The 23,847-nt window shown below is 44.7% G+C and overlaps 1 protein-coding gene across 9 annotated transcripts in view; it reads left to right on the plus strand.

Annotated features, from left to right (window-relative positions):
• The window catches only part of LOC130267700 (uncharacterized), a 309,666-nt gene that overhangs the window by 2,311 nt on the left and 283,508 nt on the right, over nucleotides 1-23,847 (plus strand). For 7 of the 9 annotated variants that reach the window (XR_008843264.1, XR_008843263.1, XR_008843260.1 and 4 more), the window contains exon 1: nucleotides 12,624-12,747. The exons of 1 other annotated variant lie outside the window; for it this stretch is intronic. The gene's annotated coding sequence lies outside the window, so the exon portion shown is untranslated. Of the gene's footprint in view, nucleotides 1-12,623; nucleotides 12,748-23,847 lie in introns of those variants that run through there. One more of the 9 variants, XM_056517838.1, reaches the window with a different exon arrangement.

A 23,847-nucleotide genomic window follows, 5' to 3' on the forward strand; every position in this document is an offset into this window, starting at 1 on the left:
CATAACGCAGACCCCAAATGTATGAGATTTCTGGGTTTGAAATGTGTTGAAGCAATGCAGCAAGGAGGTGATCGCCACCAAGAACTATTGCAATGTGAGACTTCTCTAATATAAAAAAACGGGGGCTTTAGGTCCCCTTGGTTTAAATGAGAGACAGGATATCAATGTATTTTCCTAAACAGCAGTTGCAATACTTCTTGCTGGTTTTAATTTGTATTAATTTACTGTGTTTTTAGTCTTTTTCTACTCTATTTTCTGTGTACTGTCAAGTTTCACAACACAGCTATTTTTATTGGGATGGTCCCTTTAAAGGGGAGGGGGAACCTTTGGAAAGTAGGCTGTGAAGAAGCTCTGTGAGCGAAACAATTGTTGCCTGTGATCTGTCAAAGCTGTTAATAAAGTTTGGATTAGAGATGAGCGAACTTACAGTAAATTCGATTTGTCACGAACTTCTCGGCTCAGCAGTTGATGATGACTTTTCCTGCGTAAATTAATTCAGCCTTCAGGTGCTCCAGTGGGCTGGAAAAGGTGGATACATTCCTAGGAAAGAGTCTCCTAGGACTGTATCCACCTTTTCCAGCCCACCGGAGCACCGGAAAGCTGAACTAATTTATGCAGGAAAAGCCATCAATTGCCGAGCCGAGAAGTTTGTGACGAATCGAATTTACTTTAAGTTCGCTCATCTCTAGTTTGGATCTTAGATGAGTGCCGAGGACTTGTGTTCTTACACCTGAGATAGGTTACATAGTGTTGGTTATATCTCTAATATAAAGTTATGTTGTTGTTATAGCTTCGGGAGGTTCAGCTCCATCTATTCCCGGGTAAGGTTTTCCTGATTTTACATCCCTGGTAATCGCCTTTTGAACCCAACACGCCTTCGGGTTGCGATTACCTCATGGATTTTGGTGCACTTCAGTCACGGTTACGGTCACTATACGTTGATCGAGTAATAAGGTGTAGCATTGGGGTAAATCACGAGTATTGGTTGTCACCAGTAGCACTCAATCGCCTCACAGGTCTTACATGTATTAGTCTTCGGATTGGTAGCTTGCATTGTTTCAGGTGGGTCGTCAGGTGAGTATTTTCAGGTAAGGATAGTGGTCTGGTGGTAGTCACTTTAGTTGTTTATATCATTGTAGTTAGTTAGAGATAGATCTTGGCCTTATGGTTTTGGGGGTTATTTTACAGTATGTTGCATGCATCAGACATAGAGGAGTCGGCATCTGTCATGGAGAATGTGGCTAGATCGTTGGAGCAGGCTAGCGTGTCATCTCTGTGGAACTGGACTATTCCGAAGATCATGGCCGAACTTGTTAAGAGGGGGATTCCCTTTCCAGCATCCGTTAGGAAGGCAGAACTATACAGGCTCTTGATGGCTGATACCGCTAGTCCCTCTAACGAAGAGGTCTCCATGAATACGCTACATACTTCGTTAACTCAGCTTCACGTGCTTATAAACAATATGTCTACCAACATGTCAGATATGCAGACTAGAGTGGAGGCGTTAGAGAACAGGAATACAACAACTCCTACAGCTCCTTCCACTTCTCAGTTACCAACGCCTCAAGTTAGCCGATCAGGTACAGTGGCCGTCATCCATTATATAGCTCCAGCCCATTTCATACACGCACATATCAAAAAGGAGATGATAGAGGGCAAAGATGTACCGTATTTTTCGCTCCATAAGACGCACTTTTTCTCCCCCAAAAGAGGGAAGGAAATGTCTGTGCGTCTTATGGAACGAATGCACTTGCACACACATTCGTCTGCGCTTGCACACACACCCCTGCCGGCTGCTCAGTGGGGGGGGGGCAACAGTTTTAAAGTGGCCGCAGCGCCGGCTGCTTGTTAAAGTTTAGCGACCGTGCCGCGGCCACTTTAAAACCTTGACCATCGGCGGTCCCGGACACTTATGCTTTTTCTTTGTTTCATATCTCCTTACCTGGCCGCACTCGGCAGGCTCAGGTAATGCTGCGGCTCTTGTGGGCTGTGTGGATAATATGACGAGTGACGTCTCCTGCCAGGTCCTCTACGCGGCGCCAGGGACGTCACTCCTCATTTTCTGCAGTGCCGGTGTAGTGAAGAAAACTGTGTCTTGTTCTGTGCCCGCGGCTGCAGGAGTGACGTCCCAGACGCCGCGCAGTGGAGCCACAGGAGACGTCACTCATCATATTATCCACACAGCCCACAAGACCTGCCGCATTACCTGAGCCTGCCGAGCGCGGCCAGATAAGTAGATATGAAAAATAGAAAAAGGAGGGGGGGGGAGCAATGAGCAGGGGAACTATACTGCCAACCTAATGGGGGGGACTGCAACCTAATGTGGGGGAATATACTGCCTACTTAATGTGGGGGAACATACTGCCAACCTAATGTGGGGGAACTATACTGCACCTAATGTGGGGAAACTGTAATGCCTACCTAAAGTGGGGGAACATACTGCCTACCTAATGGGGGGAACATACTGCTTACCTAATGTGGGGGATCTATACTGCCAACCTAATGTGGGGGAACATGTGCTCCTTGTTACGCCGTGCGCTCCGTGTCCCCGCTCCTCCCCGGAGCGCTCACAGCGTTCTCCTGTTCACAGCGCCCCGGTCAGACCCGCTGACCGGGTGCACTGTGATAATGTCCCCAGCCGGGATGCGATTCGCGATGCGGGACGCGCCCGCTCGCGGTGCGCATCCTGACCCGCTTACCAGACTCGCTCCCCGTCTGTGCTGCCCCGGCGTGCGCGGCCCCGCTCCCTAGGGCGCGCGCGTGCCGGGTCTTTGCGATTTAAAGGGCCGGTGCGCCTTTGATTGGCGCATGGGTTTTAATTAGTGTCTTCACCTGTGCACTTCCCTATATCACCTCACTTCCCCTGCACTTCCTTGCCGGATCTTGTTGCCATTGTGCCAGTAAAAGTGTTCCTTGTGTGTTCCTAGCCTCTGTTCCAGACCTCCTTGCCGTTGCCCCTGACTACGATCCTTGCTGCCTGCCCTGACCTTCTGCTACGTCCGACTTTGCTCTTGTCTCATCCCTTGTACCGCACATATCTCAGCAGTCAGAGAGGTTGAGCCGTTGCCGGTGGATACGACCTGGTTGCTACCGCCGCTGCAAGTCCATCCCGCTTTGCGGCGGGCTCTGGTGAAAACCAGTAGCAACTTAGAACCGGTCCACCGACACGGTCCACGCCAATCCCTCTCTAACACAGAGGATCCTCCTCCAGCCTGCCGAATCCTGACACTCCTGACCTATAATGTCCCTTGACATGTGCTCCTGACCTATGATTCCCCCCTGACATGTGCTCCTGACCTATAATATATTTTTTCTTGTTCTCCTCCTCTAAAACCTAGGTGCATCTTATGGTCAGGTCCGTCTTATGGAGTGAAAAATACGGTAAATCTAGCCTCTTTGCCACACATGGTTTATCTGAAAACAAGACTTGTGGAGATCAGTGGTCTTAAAATCTAAGGATGTGATTCTCAACAGGAAGTTGACATTGTCTGAGACATTATCTGCACAGTCAAACCGGAAAGGTGGGAGGAGTTAGATCAGTATCTTTACAAAATTACAGAGTTCTATCCTAAATACGGGGCCATACTTTTTACGATTACCATAGGTCTTTCTCTGCCAAAGCTGCAGCTGCGCTGAGTGCATTCAACTATCTATTCAATTGGGCAGTGGTAAACACCGAGATCTATTGCAATCATTTTGCGGGTCTTAAAGCCCCAGCATGCACCAGATGTCAATCCACCACCCATTCCACAGAGTGGTGTCATTTGGCGAACTCTGACACACCAGAAAGTCAGCCTAGTACATCAGGTTCTCAATCCAAGAGTAATAAAGTATCAGGTTTGACAGACAAGCTGGGGCGACCTATCAGTTTTCTGGGAAAGTCGCAAATTTGTAATAACTATAATTACACGGCGTGTAATTATGGCCAATGTAGGTTTCCAAGCTCACCCCAAGACCGCTTGTTCCCAGAAAACGGAGAAGTCATGACTAGGCATGGTAGATACGGAATTCCTAGGCTTATTTTTGGAGGATAACCCTGACCAGCGATTTGTCCAACTCCTTGCTCAATGAGTTCCAGGCTGGATTTCATGTTGGGCTAGTGGTGCTTCCTGAGGCAACCTACGAGTGCAATAACCTGCTATCGGCCTCGGCGGATACAGACACTGTATCAGCCCTCATCCAAGCAGAATTGGATAAAGGCTTCATTATAGGCACCTTTTCTCAGCCCCCCCTTTGACATATGGAAAATAAGTTTTCCAATAAAAAGAGATTGATTTATGATTTGTCCGCGCCATATTCTTCTCCAATACCTTGTCTCAACTACCTCATACCCACGGAAGAGTTTGCGTTGAAGTACGCTTCCATTGATAGTGCCATTGCCATTATCCTTAACATGGGACAGGGAGCTTGGCTTGCAAAGGCGGATATTTCAGATGCATCAGATGCATTCAAGCTCTTACCATACAACCTCAGTTGTGGAGATGGCATGGCATTAAATGGATGAGCACCTATTACTTTGCAGTTAAACTCACATTTGGCAGCCCGTGGTTATTCAATAGATTTGCGGAAGCACTTCATTGGATATTAGAAAATAGATTTTCGTGTGGTCACATGATACATTATCTAGACGATTTTTTGCTCATTGAACCTGCACATAAGCCTCCTCGAGATCTAGACATACTACTAGCAGTTTTTGAACAGTTGTCAGTTCAAGTTTCCCCTAAGAAGGTTGAAGGCCCATTGAAGATTATCACATTGTTGGGGATAGTGTTACCATTGGAGCAAGGTTACCATTGGAGAAACTACAGAGGGTCAGAGCAGCCATTTCCAGATTTAAAAACAATCCCCACATATCAAAAGTAGATCTACAGTCCGTTTTAGGAATGTAAAATGTTGCTATACGAATCATTCCTCAAGGCCGCACATTCATTTATCCTCTTTTAGAACTTTTGCCTACAGCACCCGAACAGAACAGCATTATCCAGCTGGATCGGCAAGCGTTATCCAATCTGAATATGTGGGAGTTGTTTTTACACAACTGGAATGGTGTGTCATTTTTCATTCCGAAAGTCAGTGATCAATTCTCCATAGTTTTCTCAGATACTTCCGCGATTTCAGAGTTTGCAGCTATTTGGGGTAAGAAATGGTTAGCAAGTCCATGGCCTCCAGAAGTTAGCATGCTGTCAGGTTTTCAGCACAATTCAGCACTTTTTGAATTATATCCGATTGTGGCGGCAGCACAAGTTTGGGGCCACTACTGGGAAAAGACCACGGTATCGTTTGTATCTGACAATGCAGCCATACTAGAGGTGTTACTGAAAGGCAGGCCAAAATGTCCACAGATAATGTCTTTTGCCAGGAAATTAGTGTGGTTATCATTGCGTCACAAATTCAATTTCACTTGCGCTCACATAAGTGGTATCCAGAATGTGGCTGCTGATGTTTTCTCTAGAAGAAATCTTTCACTTTTCTTTCAGATAATGCCAGAGGCAGAGCTAGCAGGGGCTCAGATCCCACCGTTGCATACATTGATCCTCAATTAGCGGGACACTGGCAAGTAGCCAAACAACTTGTCATTAATTCACTGTCAGCTAATACACGTAACGTTTATGACACAGCCTGGAGAGCCTTTTCGAAATTTCATAGTGATTTCCCAGAAGGAGATGTCAGATCAGTGTCCTTCATCTTAGCCTTTATCGGATTTTGCCACACTGATTAACATCTAACCCATAATACTATAAAAATGTATTTGATGGGAATCCAACATCATCTGTCCTTGACTGACTCAGACAGGAACTCGTTTTCTTCACGATTGGTCAAGGCGGCTTTGAAAGGTATTTCTAAAGGGGAAGTTCCTAGGGCCCCAACAAGACACCGTATTTCTGGTCATGATTTTAGGAAGCTTTCTGACATATTGGTCAATGCCCCATTTGGTATATTTAATAGTCTCTCTCTTAAAACTGCTATGTATTTGGGGTATTACGGATTCCTTAGGCCTGGGGAATTTACCAGTCGCAATGCCTATAGCCCATACCTCAAGTTAAGTCAGCTAGAATGCAAGGCAGAACATTACGTATTGTCCATGACTGATACTAAGACATCTCTGCCAGGACACGGGGTTGCGGTTAGATATTTCCCTACTTCTCATAAATGGTGCCCAGTGAAAGTTTTTGGTATGCTGTTGGAACAATGTCAGCTAAGTAGGCCGGATGCTCCTCTACTACTGTTTAATAATTGTTCTCCAACCACTGCTGTATTTATCAAGCACTTACGTGTTTTAATCAGGTCAATGGGAGGTGATCCAATTTCTCTATCAGGTCATTCATTTCGTATAGGAGCTGCCACTGCTGCGTCTCGAAACGGAGTTCCGGCATTAAACAGTTGGGTCGCTGGAAATCCGGCAGCTACATGAGATATATACCTAACCCTCGCAAGGAGATGGCGTCCGCTTTTCAGTCTTTAGCTATGTGGTGTTATTCTTAATAAAGTGTTATGATTTATACTTTGAGTTTTGCCCTCTTTTATTAAGGCCTACTCTAACGCTGCAGTATGGGCACATGTCAGACTGCATAGATTACTGGTTTTAGGTAGGGGTAGTTTTCAAGGTACTAACCTAAGGTCATGGCACAGGTGAGCTTCGACCACAAATATATATATATATATATGTATATGTATACAGTAAAATCTCCCTTAGCAGACACCTCCCAATAGGGGACAGTTTTTAATTCCCCCCAACAGAGTCCCATAAGACTTAAAGGGGTATTCCGGGCAAAAACATCTTATCCCCTATCGAAAGGATAGGGGATAAGATATCTAATCGCGGGGGGGGGGGGGGGGGGGCGCCGCTGGGACTCCCTGCAGCAGCCCGCATTCTATGCGTAGCTGCGTCTGAAGTTTCGGAAACTTCCGGGCTTCCGAGACGGGAACATGATGTCACCTATGGGAGGGGGCATTGCGGCCGTCATGAAAAAAACTAATGTGGATAATCTTTTCTTCTGTTATTCTGCCTATAATGTTTTGAATAAATTGACAGCTGGGGGTGTGTGGGACCTGCATCTATCAGACATTGATGTCCAGATGAGAATACATACTAGATGGGTACCCCTTCCTTTGTACAGTTGTACAGTTTTGCCCAATAAACTTTATCCTTTCACTCTAATACTGTAACCACTTATATCATCTTACATTCACAGAAAATAGTAACTAACACAGACAGGATACAGGTCAAAAAACGCATTCTAAAACTCACACGTAATAGAGGCTTTCTATTAAGAGACCTAAAGGAACCAAGGATAATGCACCTCATTTTCAGGCAGTATCCAGAATATTTAGGGGAAGCAGCAGAAAAACATTTACCAATGCATCGGGATTTTTTGTGCTCTGGTCTTTTACATTTAGAGGTGTGTGTTTATACGTCCCACAAAGAGCAAGAGAAGCCCCACAATCTGATTTAACAGCAATGAGACATGGTGCTATAAAGTATACAACAGCCATAAACAAACTCTCCAAGTATATAAAAAGAAGAGAAACAGAGGGAGCACTCACGGTAAGGAGATAACTTCAAGTGGTGACTTTATTCAACGGTGCTGTGCATAGACTCCATATATGCGGGACGCAGAGAGTCCATGGGCAGACAAGGTAAACAGCTGCTTTCGCACTGAACACGCAGCGCTTCGACCAACCCCTTCTGCTACCGGGGACAGGTAAATACACCCATTCACCCCACATCACAGAAGAGGGCGTTACATTGTCAAACATCTAGCAGTAGGATAAAAACAACATCTCTTTTTTACAAGCCTACAACAAGAATTAAACAAAGGCATTCATCTCCAATCTTTCGTTTAAATCCAGGTTTCCTAGGGCTTTAGTTCTAAGAATTCAAATGCCTTCTTTTTTCAGAAGGTTCGTACGTGTGTCTATGCCTGCTGCTGCAGCTACTCGTTCAATGCCCAAAAAGTGCAGTGCCTTAGGGTCATTATTATGTACCTCTTTTACATGCTGCATTAATCTAGGGGAGCCTTTTCCCATTTTAAGGGAATTCATATGCTCCCGAAATCTAATGTTTACAAGTCGGGTAGTACACCCAATGTAAAATCTTTGGCAGCTGCAACGAATGGCATAGACCACGTTCTTAGTTTGACAGCATACAAAGTCACTGCAACGGATTTCTATCCTGCCTAATGTAATGAATTTATCAGTACAGCAGAAGCTGCACCAATTACAGGATCCAAACCTGTGAGTCCCTTTTAAGGTGCTTTTACTTAACCAACTTTTTTCTGATGTCACATCAAAACTACTTCTGACCAAGGTATCTTTTAAATTCTTACACTTACATTTTTTTAAAGTTTCAAGGTGGGGGGGGGGGGGGGGGGGGGTTTGAGCCCATTTCTTCAGGTCTGGATCTTCCTGTAGCAAGAACCAGTTATTTGCAATGACCTCTTTTTCTTTTGCATATAGTCCATTAGCCCAAAAGACAAGGAGGAAACGTTTTTTTGTTTTTTGATCTTTCTTCTTACTATGTTAGCGGGTTCTATGATTTTTCAACAAATCGATGCCATTACAGTTATAAGCTTTTGTAAAGGCCTCTTCTAGGACCTTTTGTGGGTCAACCTCTCTGACTTAAACGGGTCTCCAACTCCCTTGCCTGCCAGCTTACCATTTGTTGCCAAACGAAAGGTATTGCATAAGACCAGCTTTAGGGAGGTAAAGTTGACATAATTCAAACTTTTCCCCGAGCACTCCTGGAGTTCTCTAATAGTCTCCACCCCTTGTCTTGCAGGATGCTAGTGTAAAGGCTTTCAATGTCTATGGAGACTAAAATGCAGTGTTGGGTACATAGAGATCCTCAAGTGCTCGGAGAAACTCGTTAGTGTCCTTCACTAGAGCAGGGATTTCGGATGACAGAGGGTGGAGGAGCCAATCAATGAATTGGGATAATAGTTCCGTGAGAGTCCCCACCCCGGAGACAATAGGTCTACCGGTTGGGGACTCCAACGTTTTATGGACGTTAGGGAGGAAATACCACACTGCCTCTCTTGGATTTCTTAACAGGAGCCTTTCTGCAAGCTGCTTAGAGATTACACCCTTCTCAAAGTATGTTCTTAAATGAGTTTGGACTTTATTTGTTGCCAAGTCAAGTAGTTGTCAAGTAGCCTTTGAAATAGATCTTTATTGGGCTATCAGAAAAAAAAAATATAATTTGCATATAAAGAAGAAAGTTATGAGCAAAGCAGAGGGAGAAATCCCAGTGAGCATTGGTCCTTTAGGGTTTAGCGTCCTGAATGAAGCTCCTCAGGCAGAACTTGATTGCCTTGACGCTCTTACTGATCTTCTACTAGAAGATACAGACATAGGACCTGATAGAGGGGATACCGACACAATCAAAGTACCCGGGTTCTTGGGAGGAGCACGGTCCACACTCTGCCCACCGTTGACAGTGGGAAGTAATCTGGACTTGTTCCAGAAAAGAGTGCTGGAAGATATTAAAGCCCTATGCCACCCAAGGCATCCTAATAACCTCACTGGGGAGGAGAAATCTGCCCTTGAAAGATTACTTAGAGGGAGGACATCTTGTCTCCTGGTGGGGACTCCCACAGAACTATTATCCCAATTCATTGATTGGCTCCTTCACCCTCTGTTATCCGCAATCCCTGCTCTAGTGAAGGACACTAACAAGTTTCTCTGAGCACTTCAGGATCTCTATGTACCCAAACACTGCATTTTAGTCTCCATAGACATTGAAAGCCTTTACACTAGCATCCCCCAAAACAAGGGGATGGAGACTATTGGAGAACTCCTGGAGTGCTCGGGGAAAAGTTTGAATTATGTCAACTTTATCTGCGACTCCCTTCCGTTTTAGCAACGATTGGTATACTCAAGTAGGGGGAGTAGCTACGGGGACACAGGTAGCTTGCACCCTCGCCAATTTGTATGTAGCCATGCTAGAATTTATTTTTACGGAAAATAACAAGTTTATCGGTTCCATCGCTTGTTACTATAGGTTTGTTGATGACCTTTTCATTGCTTGGATGGGCAGGGAGTCCACCTTTGTGGACTTAGTGTCCACCCTGAACGATGAAAGTGACATGAACCCTAAATTTACCCTAAAGATTGGAGGTTCGGAGCTTGAATTCCTTGATGTGAAGGTCACCCTGACTGAAGGAGAATTCATCACCAGAGGTTATCATAAACCGACGACCTGCAACTCCCTCCTGCACTACGAGAGCTACCACCTGGAACACTTTAAAAGAGCTGTCCCTTACTTGCAGCTCTTGAGACTGAGGAGAATGAACAGCCGGGATGAAGATTTTGTGGTGCAGGCAAGGGAGTTGCAGACCCGTTTAAGTCAGAGAGGTTACCCACAAAAGGTGCTAGAAGAGGCCTTTACAAAAGCTTATAACTGTTACCACATCAATTTGTTGAAAAATCAAAGAACCCGCAAGCATAGTCAGAAGAAAGATCGAAAAATGAAAAAATGCTTCTCTTTTTCTTTTGCGTATAGTCCAGTAGCCCAAAAGATAAGGAGGGCCATTACAAATAACTGGTTCTTGCTACTGGACTCACAGGTGTGAATCCTGTAATTGGTGCAGCTTATGCTGTACTGATAAATTCGTTACATTAAGCGGGTTAGAAATTTGTTGCAGAGACTTTGTTTGCTGTTGAATTAAGAACGTGGTCTATGCCATTCGTTGCAGCTGCCAAAGATTTTACATTGGGTGTACTACCCGACCTGTAACAATTTGATTTCGACCAGTGGTCCCGCTTACTAGTTCTACTGCTGTTGCTAATATGCACCTGGAGAAATTATATTGGGAACTACGGCAGTGCCGGACGCTGTTTTCTTATCAAATCAAACTCTCCAAGTATACTGACTCTGGAGTTAGGCAGGGTTACATTCGGGGTACAACCTTGCAAGGGTGCAGCAGCCCTAGCACAGAAGCAGACAACCTGCTTCTGTACGTTCAGTATGCAAATACCGTAGGGAATGTACGTACAAGCTACAGCAGTCTCTTGCTCCAGTTCTTCATACAGAAGCTATTAAGTCATTGTGCTGTTAACAGTGTATGGTGTGGGCTCCTGATTCGAGGCGTGGGCGGTCCTCAGCTCATTCTTGTAGCTGAGGGTCGCCGTTAATAGCCCACATGCGGCGATCGCCACAGCCGTTTATTAACCTTTTAGATCGCTGCTGCCAAAGCTTACAGTGGTGTGTAAAGGGACCTTTAACCCCTTAAGGATGCAGGGTTTTTCCGTTTTTTCACTTTTGCTTTTTCCTCCTTCTAAAAATCCTAACGATTTCAATTTTGCACCTACAGACACATATGAGGGCTTATTTCTTGTGGCACCAATTGTACTTTGTAATGACATCAATCATTTCACCACAAAATTTATGGCGAAATCAGAAAAAAATATTTGTGGGGCACAATTAGGAAAAAAAAACACCATTTTGTAACTTTTGGGGGCTTCCGATTCTATGCAGGGCACTTTTCGGTAAAAAAAATGACACCTTATCTTTATTCTGTAGGCCCATACGGTTACAAGGATATCTAAATTATATAGGTTTTATTCAATTTTACTACTTTAAAAAAATTATAACTAAATGCACCAAAATTAAAATTGTCATTTTCTGACCCCCTATAACATTTTTATTTTTCCATATACGTGGATGTATGAGGGCTCATTTTTTTGTGCCTAGATCTGAAGTTTTTAACGGTACCATTTTTTTTTTTATGGGACTTTATGATCGGTTTTTATCCATTTCTTTAGGGTATACAAAGTGACCAAAAATACGCACTTTTTGACTTTTTTTACGTGTACGCCATGGATTGTGTGGTTTAATTAACATTATCTTTTTATAGCTTCTAACAAGATAATGGTGGTTTCGGCACTACAAGTCCCAAAAAGCCCCGTAATAATAGAGGTTCACGTACTCATGATACCCAGCTAGGGAGATGTCCGTGGTGCTCAGTGCAAACACGCCAGATCCTCCTATACAGTGGTAAATAGTAGGAAAACACGGCTCTCGTGTATCGCGGCCAAGCATGTGCTTGTTTATTCCATAAGCAGGTACCTTGAGCCGATCACACTGAGGGAGTGGAGCAGAAATGGACAATGGGGGAGATTTATCAAAACCTGTGCAGAGAAAAGTTGCCCAGTTGCCCACAGCAACCAATCAGATCGCTTTTTTCATATTTAACAAGGTCTCTGCAAAATTAAAGAAGCGATCTGATTGGTTGCTATGGGCAACTTGGCAACTTTTCCTCTGCACAGGTTTTGATAAATCTCCCCCAATGTCTGTTTCGCGGTGTCAGCCACTTCAACTGGTCCTAAGTCATCAGCCCTGGTGGAGTCCTTAAATCCAAATGAACTTTATTGTTCCGTGCGCATGGTAGCGAGACACACTCCATTAACCCATGCATTACTTGTCATAAGTTAGGCACGGCCAGGGCAGGTGATTGTTCACAATGATTCCATAGATGAACATACGATCTCAAGCACATAAATACAAAAACAATGTGAATGATCACCCGCCCTGGCCATGCCTAACTTATGAAAAGTAATGCATTGGTTAATGGAGTGTCTCGCTACCATGCGCACGGAACAATAAAGTTTGTTTGGATTTAATGTAGGACCAGTTGCAGCGGTTGACGGCGCGAAACGGATGTTGTCCATCTCTGCTCCGCTCCCTCAGTGTGATCAGCTCAAGGTACCAGCTTATGGAATAAACAAGCACATGTTTTGCAGCAATACGTGAGTGCCGTGTTTTCCTACTATTTACCATTATATTTTTATAGTTCGGACATTTACGCATGCAGCGATACCACATGTATTTTTTTATTTTTTGTTAAATTTTTTTTTAACCCCTTATGGACTCAGCTCTTTTGGGCCTTTTTTTAACCCTTTAAGGACCAAGCCCATTTTAACCTTAAGGACCAGGCCAATTTTATTTATGCGTTTTCAATTTTTCCTCCTCGCCTTCTAAAATTCATAACTCTTTTATATTTCCATCTACAGACCCATATAAGGGCTTGTTTTTTGTGTGAACAATTGTACTTTGTAATGAAACCTTTCATTTTACCATAAAATGTATGGCAAACCCCCCCAAAAAATTTTTAGGGAGGAAATTTTAATGAAAACCACAATGTTGCATGGTACCCATGGCTAGATACTTTAATATTTTTGTACCGCTTAAAAAAAAATCTAAAACTTTTTGTACAAAGTCAGTATTCTAAAATCGCCCTATTTTGACCACCTATAACTTTTTCATTTTTCAGTATATAGGGTGGTATGAGGGCTCATTTTTTGTGCCGTCATCTGTACTTTTTATCGATACCACATTTACATACCGTATTTATCGGCATATAACATGCATTTTTTAGGCAACATTTTTTGGCCTAAAGTCTATCTGCGTGTTATACACCGATAAGCCGCTGCAATTCCATTATTTAAAGCGGGCGCTTTAAATCAATGAACTGCAGCGGCTTTTGCAGGTGTAGAGACCTGCCGTCGGCGCCGATCGCCAGGGGGAGAGAAGGGGCAGCGGCACCCATTGCCGGCGCTGCTGCCCCGTTGCCTCCCCCATTCCCGGTTGTAATAATTACCTGTTGCCGGGGTCGGGTTATGCCTCTGCTTCTGCTTCTGGCCTCCGGTGTGGCGTCCCCTGCGTCGTTGCTATGCACTGCACGGCGCGGCGCAATGACGAGTGACGTCACTCGTCATTGCGTCTCGCAGCGCATAGCAACGACGCAGGGGATGCCACACTGGAGGCCAGAAGCAGCGCCCAAATATCCTTGGTAAAATGAGGGTGCGCGTTATAGGCCGGTGCGTGGTATACCCCGATAAATGCGGTATATAAAACTTTTAGATCATTTTTTATTAATTTTGTGGGGAATAAAATGGGACAAAAAGCAGCACTTTTGGACTTAAAAAAAAAAATTACGTTTACGCCGTTCACCGTACGGGATCATTAACATTATATTTTGATAGTTTGGACATTTACACACACGGCGATACCAAATATGTTTATAAAAAAAACGATTTTACGCTTTTTGGGGGTAAAATTGGAAAATCGGGCAATTTTTATTGGGGGAGGGGATTTTTCAACTTTTTTTTCTTCTTTTTTTATGTCCTCATAGGGGACTATCTATAGCAATCATTTGATTGCTAATACTGTTCAGTGCTATGCATAGGACATAGCACTGATCAGTATTATCGGTGATCTTCTGCTCTGGTCTGCTCAGACCAGAGCAGAAGATGCCGGGAGATGGACGGAGGCAGGTGAGGGACCTCCGTCCGCCATTACAGATGATTGGATCTCCGCGGCAGCGCTGCGGGTGATCCGATCCTCTATTTTAACATGCGCATTGCTGCAGATGCCGTGATCTGTACTGATCACGGCATCTGAGTGGTCAATGGCTGATAGCAGCCGGAACCTGCCGTGTATGACACGAGCACCACTCCGATGCGTGCGGCCATACACAGGACGTACATGTATGTCCTGGTGTGCAAAGTACCGCCAAACCAGGACGTACATTTACGTCCATGGTCGTTAAGGGGTTAAGTTTTCGGGTTTTTTCCTCCTCGCCTTCAAAAAATCATAACTATTTTATATTTTCATCCACAGACTAATATGAGGGCTTGTTTTTTTGCACGACCAGTTGTCCATTGTAATGCCATCACTCACTTTACCATAAAATGTATGGGGCAACCAAAAGAAATACTATTTGTGTGGGGAAATTAAAAAGAAAACCGCAACTTTGCAAATTTTGGAAGGTTTCGTTTTCACGCCGTACAATTTACGGTAAAAATGACATATGTTCTTTATTCTTTGGGTCAATACGATTTAAATGATACCCATGATAACATACTTCTCTATTACTGTTGTGCTTAAAAAAAAAAAATCGCAAACTTTTTAACCAAATTAGTACGTTTAAAATCCCCTAATTTGAAGACCTATAACTTTTTCATTTTTCCGTATGAGGGCTCATTTTTTGCATCGTGATCTGTACTTTTTATTGATACCATATTTGCTTTTATAAAACTCTACCAAAACTTTATAAATTTTTGGGGGAATAAAATGTTATAAAAAAGCAGCAAATTTAGATATTTTTTTTTTTTTACGTTAACGCCGTTCACAGTATGGTATCATTAACATTATCTTTTAATAGTTTGGATATTTACTCACACAGCGATACCAAATATGTATATAAAATTTTTACTCTTTTTGGGGGTGAAATAGGGAAAATGGGACAATTTACGTTTTTATTAGGGGACAGGTTTTTCACTTTTTTTTTTACTTTTTTTTTTTTACACTTTAATAGTCCCCATGGGGGACTATTTATAGCAATCATTCGATTGCTAATACAGTTCAGTGGAAGTCCAGAGCAGAAGACCTGTGGAAGGCAGCGGAGGCAGGTGAGGGGGCATTGCTCAGTGTTATCGGTGCTCTGCTGCTCCAGCCTCTATCTCAGGCATGGAGCAGCAGAGCGATGATCGGATGGCAGGAAGCAAGGTAAGAAGCCGCCCGCTTTTCTCTCAGCTGTTCGGGACCGCTGAGGTGCGTCCCGAACAGCCCATTGAGCTAACAGGCAACTGTTTTCTCCCGTTTTAGACACCAAAATCTACTTTGAACGCGCCGTCTAAAGGGTTAATACCAGACATCAGCCCGATCAGCGATGCCCGGTATTAGCCGTGGGTCATGGTTGTTAATAGCAACCGGGACCCACCAGTTATGAAGCTTCACATAACAGGAGCCGGCGCAGGACGTAAATTTACGTCCTGTGTCGTTAAGGAGTTAAACCAGTCCCTAGTGGTCCAGTAGAGTGGATGGCCCCTCCGCAGCACGATCGCAGGGGGGGGAGGGGGCAATCAACTGTGGAGGTAGGAGGATGGCTTACCTCTCCTTTCCTGGTCCTTGCTCTTTGATTGATAGAGCCTGGCTAGACCAGGCTTTATCAATCTAGTGCAGAGCACAGAGATCAATGTAGTTCTATGGAACTACATTGATCTGTATTAGGAATCTAGTGATTTCTCCTAAAAGTCCTCCAAAGGGACTAAAAGTGTAAAAAAAAGTTGAATAAAAGTTTAAAAACATAGTACATAGTAACATAATGACCGCTTCCATATTAAAAGTTGAAATTACTCACCTTTTCACAAATTCCTTATAAAAAAATATGTAAACTGAATAAAAATAAATATATGTGGTACCACCACGTAAGTGTCCGAACTATAAAAATATAATGTTAACTAAACCGCATGGTCAATGGCGTATATATAAAGAAATGCCGAAGTCCAAACTTGCATATTTTCGGACTCTGTTACTTCAAAAAAAATTTATAAAACCGATCTAAAAATCCCAATAAAAACAAAAATGGTACCAATAAAAACTACAGATCACAGTGCAAATTATTCTTCACACATCCCCGTATATTGAAAAATAAAAAATAGTTATAGGGGTCAGAAGGACAATTTTAAACGTACAAATTTTCGTGCAAAATTATACTTTAACAGAAGTTAAAATCAAACCCATATACCGTATTTATTGGCGTATAACACGCTAAAATTTTTAGCCTAAAGTCTACCTGCATGTTATACGCCGATAAGCCGCTGCAGTTCAATGATTTAAAGCGGGCGCTTTAAATCAATGAACTGCAGCGGCTTTGCAGGTGCAGAGACCGCCAACGCTGCCGGCTTCTCTGCCCCTGCCTGTCCTGCTGTCTAGAGCCCTGCTGCCGGCCCTTCTCTCCCCCTGGCTATCGGTGCCACTGCCCGTTCTCTCCCCCTGACTATCGGTGCCGGTGCCCCATTGCTGGAGCCGATAGCCAGGGGGAGAGAAGCGGCGCCAGCAATGGGGCAGTGGCGCCGATAGCCAGGGGGAGAGAAGGGGCAGCGGCGCCGGCAATGGGTGCCACTGCCCCTTCTCTCCCCCTGGCCTCCCCCATCCCCGGTTGTATAATTACCTGTTGCCGGGGTCGGGTCCACGCTGCTTCAGGCCTCCGGTGTGCGTCCCCTGCGTCGTTACTATGCACTGCACGGCGCAATGACGTCACTGCCGGCACCGATAGTCAGGGGGAGAGAACGGGCAGCGGCGCAGATAGCCAGCGGGAGAGAAGCGGCAGCAGCAGGGCTCTAGACCCCAGGAAAGGCAGGCGGAGAGAAGCAGGCAGCGACGGCCTCTTTCCCCCTACCTTTCATGGGGGTGTATCGGGGTATACGCATGCACACACATGCACCCTCATTTTACCAAGGATATTTGGGTAAAAAACTTTTTTTACCCAAATATCCTTGGTAAAATGAGGGTGCGTGGTATACCCCGATAAATACGGTAAGTTGGGTATCATTTTATTCGTATAGACCCACAGAATAAATATAAGGTTTCATTTTGACCACAAATTGCTCTGCATAGAATTGGAAAGCCCCAAAATTCACAAAATGGTGTTTTTTTATTTTTATTTTGCCACACAAATATATTTTTCTGGTTTCGCCGTAGATTTTGTGGTGAAATTATTGAAGTCATTATAGAGTAAAATAGGTGGCACAAAAAACAAGCCCTCATATGGGTCAGTAGGTGGAAAATTGAGGGCATTATGATTTTTAGAAGGTGAGCAGCAAAAATGAAAAATCCTGTGGTCCTTAAAGGACATCTGCAGCGTGATTAACACTTATCCCCTATCCACAGGATAGGGGGTAAGTGTTTGATCGCGGGGGGGTCCGACCGCTGGGGCCGCAGCTGTCCCGTGCAGGGGGCGTGCCAGCCGCAGCATGACGTTGCAGCCGGCACACCTCCTCCATACATCTCTATGGGAGAGGCGGGGAGGCAGCGTTCGTGCCTCCCCGTCTCCCCCATAGAACTGTATGGGGACGGGGAGGAGACGGGGCGTCACCGTTGACCTCTAGGTCGACGCTACGTCACCATGAGCGCCAATGGCGGCGCCCCGTTAGGGAGATAGAGGGGGGTCCCAGCAGTCGGACCCCCCGCAATCAAACACTTATCCCCTAAGGATAGGGGATAAGTGTCATACCGCTGCAGTTGACCTTTAAGGTGTTAAGGGCACCACCTGTTTTTACCTTAAAGGGGTACTCCGCTTCTAGACAGGTTATCCTCTATCCAAAGGATAGAGAATAAGATGTCTGATCGTGGGGGGGTCTTGCCGCTGGAACCCTCCCCAGGCTGGCACTGCGGTGTTCATGAACACGGAAGCCAGGGGCCCCCTCCATGTCTATGGGTGGTGGCGTGGTGGTTAGTACACAGCCGTCACGCCTCCTCTAATAAACATGAATGGAGGGGCTGTAACAGCGGTGGTTGCCTGTCATCTGGCATGGAGCAGAGTTTGCACCGTGCATCAAATTATGGGGTACCGCCCCTGAGATTATTAAGTGGTTTTTGGTAAAATAAACAGCATACAATATATAAATGTATAAATGAACTCACAGTAGTGAATAATAACAAAGAGCATAATAATGAGGTGGCTTCAACTCAAAATCAAACAAGTAAAGTAATCAAAAATAGAATAAAGGCTAAGCAGTGGAAGAGCCGACAGGGAGTTGTGAGTAGACAACTGTCCTGGTCGCAACATCCATAAGGACCCTAAAGTAGCACCTCTAAAGAATTTAGACTAAAGCTCAACTAAAGCTCAGCCATGAGCAACATTTTTTAGCAGAATAAACAATTTCCCGGGGTAACCAGGAAATAACTTAACAAAGACAAAAACACAAAGGAGAAACAGCAAAACATAGAAAGACACATACAGGGAGATGGGAGAGATATAAAAAGAGCGAAAGAGAAAGTAGAGGGGGAAGGAGAGGTACTTAAATACTCCATGCAAAGCTGCCAGGTAGCATCAAAAGCTTTTTGAGAATTAAAGAGAAAACTAGAACTATTAGCCCAGTCTTTCAATTCTATCGACTTCCCCAGGTCCTCCTCCCAGGCCAACATATATGGAAGCTTGGTGGCAGATCCCAAAATGATGCCATAGATAGTAGAAATAAAGCCTCTACCATCCGAGGAAGTAAGGCAAAGTGATTCATACAGGGAATGACAAGTGACATCCGTTCCTTGACTTTTCAAACTAGACAAAAAAATTGGAGATTTGGTTATAGCGGAACAATTCAGAGTCAGGCATACCATAAAAAGTACGGAAATTTGATGCCTTATCTGTCGATGAAGTCACCTATGCGAAGAAGACCCTTATTGGACCACCAAGAAAACACCAAAGCGACCATAACAGCAGGGAACCTGGGATTACGGAGGATTGGGGCCGCTGGAGTATGAGACGATTTCAAGGGGAAGCAGCTGCAGAGACCATCCCTCAATGCAAGCGATTGTGAGAAGACAGGAGAGAGGATTGGAGTCCTTTCTTTAGAAGGAAGCCATTGGGGAAGCGTGAACGAGGTGCGGAGAGAAGCCAGCCACTCTATAGTGACTCATTGAGGACAGAGGCGCCCAGCATGAATTTGTGCCAACTGGCCTAGTCTAGCTGCCTGAAAATATTTCCTAAGGTTAGGCAGCCCCAAACCCTCCTGGAGACGGGAAGCATAGAGAGTTTTGCAGCCCACTCAACTACCTCTAGTGCCCCAAATAAAGCGCAATAAATCCGATTGTAGACAATCTAAAGCTGGGGCTGGGACAGAGATCGGGAGAGAGCGGAAATCATAATAGTCTAGGTTATACATTCATTTTAATAGAAGCTATCCTACCTAGCCACGACACAGGAAAACTAGACCAAGTTCGTAAGTCATTCCTAATCACTCGAAATAAAGGGGGGAAATTGGAAGAATATAAAGAAGAGGATAAGGGGGTTAACTGAATGCCCAGATAAGGTAAGCTATGTTTACGCTACTGAAAGTCAAAATTGAGCTCCAGGAGCTTTACAGTCCTGTCCGGTAAATGAATATTTAAAGCTTCCGACTTAGAAGAGTTTAACTCCAAGCTCGAAATCTGAGAAATGGCATAAGATACTAAACAGATTCGGGAAAGAGGTCAGGGGAAAGAAAGAGATAACAAAAGATCATCAACAAAAACGCAAATTTATGTTCCCCCGCCCCACCCATATGCCCTTGATGGAAGAAAAGTTGTGTTTAACAGCTGCAAGCAGCTCAATTGCTAGGGCAAAAAGGACGGGATAGAGGGAACAACCCTGTCTCGTTCCTCTCCCAATCCAGTAGGCCTCCGAAACATACCCCTTAACGTTAACCGCAGCCGAAGGGAAAAAACATACAAGTTATGTAATAGCGTAAGACAACCAGGGCCAAAGCCCCTATGCTCTAAAGTAAAGAATAAGTGTTCCCAATGTAAGGAATCAAAGGCCTTCTGTAAATCCAGAGAAAGAAGTAAAACCGAAGCGAGAGCGGGTGCTACCGTACCAGGGAGAATTTAAAAGTGAGACTAAATCAATAATCCTACGAGTCTGATTAGGTGCCTGCCTTCCTTGTATAAAGCCCACATGGTCTGAATGTACATAAGATGTAATAAACATATTCAGCCACATGGCCATAAGCTTAGTGAGCAGCTTCATATCATTATTAATTAAATAAATAGGGCGATAATTATCACACATGGTATGATCCTTATGCGGTTTAGGAATCGTCTTAATGATGGCCATATAGTATTCAGGACCCAATGGGGCTCCCTGACGTATGGCATCAAAAAGATCGGTGAGGTGAGGGAGAAGGACAGGATACATTTGCAGTAGATAGAAAGACAGAGACCTGATCCCTATCTAAAGGGGAGAAGGGCTATATAAAGACTGAAAATAACGAGCAAACTCACCTAGAACCAATTTAGGGTTCTGTTAGATTGTGCTATCCCGGAGTTGAAGCTTGGGGACCGCTCCCAGGGATTGCCGGGGAGCAAACTTCCTTGCTAAGAGAGCGCCCAGCTTATCGCCCGAGAGAAAAAGCGATAGCCTGATCATCACAAAATCTTCTCCGCACGGACCTTAAGAGCCATATTGAGATCAGCATGAGCTTCTATCTTAACCCCCAGGTCTTATGCTCAGTCAGGAGATCAGCATAAGCCTTCTCCTTGGCTTTCAAAGCGGACAAATAAGCTTTCTTAAGCCGGGCACCCATTTGGATAATTTTCCCCCTAATCGTGGCCTTATGGGCCACCTACACTATAGCTGCAGACATGTCCGCAGTTGAGTTAGTGCAGAAATAAAATTTGAGGTCCTCCAGTGAGTTCCTCAACCCTGGCACAATCAGACAGTAAAGACTCATTTAGACACCAACAAAACATCTCAGGTTTAGCCCATCAATCGCTGAGGCCCACACTCACAATGTCATGGTCAGACCACGAGCAAGGGAGAATCTTTGCACAGGTGGGTAGCGGCAACAAAAGGGCTGGGAGAAAGATATGATCAGTCTGAGAATAAGTGAAATTGGAGGGGGGGGGAGAATAAAATGTATAGTCACGCGTGGTAGGATTAAAATTCCTCCAGGCGTCAGTTAGATCATAATCGAACAGTAATTTAGCAAGCTGAAGACCCTGGGGAGAAGGAGCCCGTAACCTGGGAGATCCCGATCAGATTTGTCCATAACGTGATCAAACGCCAGATTCAAGTCGCCTTCCTTGATCAGGGAGCCTTCAATGTGAGGTTGGATGGCAGCAAACATATCACTAAAAAATCTCAATTGGTTGTCATTGGGGGCATAATAAGATGAACGTCACCACCGAATCGAGTAGATCCCCTGAAATAAGTAAATATCGCCCCTCAGGGTCTCTAACCACATTATGTAGAACAAAAGAGACCTTGTTAGAGAGACAAATAGCTACCCCCCTTTTCTTCTAAGAAGAAAAGGCAAAATAAAAAGTCGGATACCAGCTGTGCAAATAAGCAGAGGCCGACTCGGTGGAAAAGTGCATTTCCTGCAAAAGGAGAACCTCATCCCCAAGTGAACGGTAATGGCAAAAGGCTTTATGCCGTTAAATCGGGGAGTTAAAACCATGCAGAGAGATTACCTTGCAGAGAGCGGGGCCGGATATAGGCATTACCGGGGACGCCATGACCAGACAAAGATGGACGCAAATGAGATAGTTCTACAAAGCAGGACAGCCTGAGTTGGGTGAAAATAAAACAGGTTAGCAGCATGGAAGAACTTCGGGACACACATAGGGAAGACAAACAGGAAACAAAAGAGAGGGGAGAAGACACAATGTGAACATATGCACAGAAAGAAAAATTGAACAAATAAATAGCATAGGTGAAAGCTCAAAGCGTACGGCGTTCTAACCCAGAACACCAACAGAGAGAGAAAGTGGAAACATTCCATCTCTAAAGACGGGAGGGACGGGACCAGTTTCTCAAGCGGGGGCATGAAATGCCACCCCAGCACAACATAACAGCAAATAAATGTTGACTGCAACCATAACAAGTTATCAAGAACAATGACATAAGTAGGCCCCATAAAGCAGAAAAGAAAACAAAGTCAACTGAAGTCAGGAGGGACTACAGGTAAAAATCATAGCGATGAGGTACTCAAGATGGCACAGCTGTAGAGGATTCAGGGCAGCAGACGATGATCCAGTCAGTCAATGCTCCAGCTGTCTATGCCACAGAGGAGAGAGTGCCACACCGGAGGTGGAACACTGGCATCCGCCAGGACCCTCTTTCATGATGAGATGCAGCTTTTCAAGAAGAGATTCACCATCTTGAAGCGAAGTGAAGGAGTGGGTGTAATTTTGATAAGTGGAGAAAAGGCGGAAATAGAATCCCACCTATACTTTATATTGTGCTGCATTAGTACTTGGAGGAGCAGCATCGCTGTATAGTCAGCGGGGCAATGTCAGCAAAAATCTGCACTTCAAGGCCAGCAATCTTAATAGACCCCTTACAGCTTTCATCACATTTTCCTTTGTTTCATAGAAGGCAGGTTTCACAATCACATCTCTTGGAAGACCGTCAGTCCGGGGATCTGTGAGGGCCTGTTGAGCCCGATCAGTTAAGTGGAAGATCTCGTTATGACCAGATATGAGGGAGTGATATAGGTTGTGTAATGCTGCATCTTGATCCGTAACAGTCTTAGGGAAGACTAATACGAAAGTTGACACGGCGAGACCTATTCTCAAGGTGTTCGATCTTATCATTAGCTGCCTCCAGGCGAACAAAGAGTTCAGAGATACTCTCGTCATGTTGGTTAATCTTTGCAATGGTAGAGTCTAATTTAGATTCAATACCTTCAACACGTTGGCCTAAGTCCTTGAAGTCGGCACGGACCTCAGAAAGAACAGTCGCTGAAGATTTGGCCAGTTCACACGGCAGAAGCTGCGAGAATTTGGCAATAAGCACTGCACCACCCGAGCAAAGGGGCTGCTATGGAGGGGGAGGGTCACCCTCCTAGGAAGATTGTGAAGATATCGCAGCCATAGCTCAGTCCATGGAGGATTGCAAAGAGCCCGGAAGATCAAACAGGTGTGCTTGAGAATGGTGCGGAGAATGTGGTGGAGATGAATTAGGGTCCAGAGCCTGCATACAAATAGGCACCTTGTCCTGGATTGACAGTAAAAGTGCACAGTCTTTGTCATAAGAAGCAGTTAGGGTATCAGATGGCAGAGAAGACGGTGTAGAGCGGGTGTTAGCAGTAGCAGAGGGGAGCTAGCGGAGCGAACAAACCAAAGAAGCATAAGCAGTGTGGTAAAATTGGATAATATGAAATGAAGGTATGTGCTCATCCAAATGAAACTATGCAGAATGCAGTACTTGCAAAACTCCCCTGGGTGGCAGTATAATACAAGAAACTGAAAGAACTGTAATGAGGAACTCAAGTTCCCAAATAGAAATGCAATGGTGGAAAGGAGGCCACTCAGCCCAGCAGACAGTTTCCTTTCGGAGAATCAGGGAGCCCTCAGGTTGC

Source organism: Hyla sarda, chromosome 1 (genome assembly GCF_029499605.1).
Source record: "Hyla sarda isolate aHylSar1 chromosome 1, aHylSar1.hap1, whole genome shotgun sequence".
NCBI lineage: Eukaryota > Metazoa > Chordata > Amphibia > Anura > Hylidae > Hyla > Hyla sarda.